We start from the raw sequence: 257 nt of genomic DNA, 5'->3' as shown, positions 1-257 counted from the left end.
CCCCCGCCGGGAGCACCGAGGGACCGCGCGGGTCCTGGCGTCTCGGGGCGCAGAGCCTCACCTGGACCTCAGGCCGAGCCCACACTCGCCCGGAAGTTACAGAAACAAAGCACAATTTCCAGAAACAACCAAGTCACCCAACTCTCACCCACTCCACCTCCCAGAAAACGAGTTCAGTGGCCCGAGGGCGGAGCAGGCCCGCGGCTGAGACCCTCACCCCTCCCTTCCGCCTCTCTCGGCACCGGGACCCGACCCCC

This window comes from Myotis davidii, unplaced genomic scaffold (assembly GCF_000327345.1).
Source record: "Myotis davidii unplaced genomic scaffold, ASM32734v1 scaffold444, whole genome shotgun sequence".
In the NCBI taxonomy this organism is placed as follows: domain Eukaryota; kingdom Metazoa; phylum Chordata; class Mammalia; order Chiroptera; family Vespertilionidae; genus Myotis; species Myotis davidii.
The sequence above is the reverse complement of the archived record's forward strand: the minus strand, read 5'-3'. Positions refer to the sequence as shown.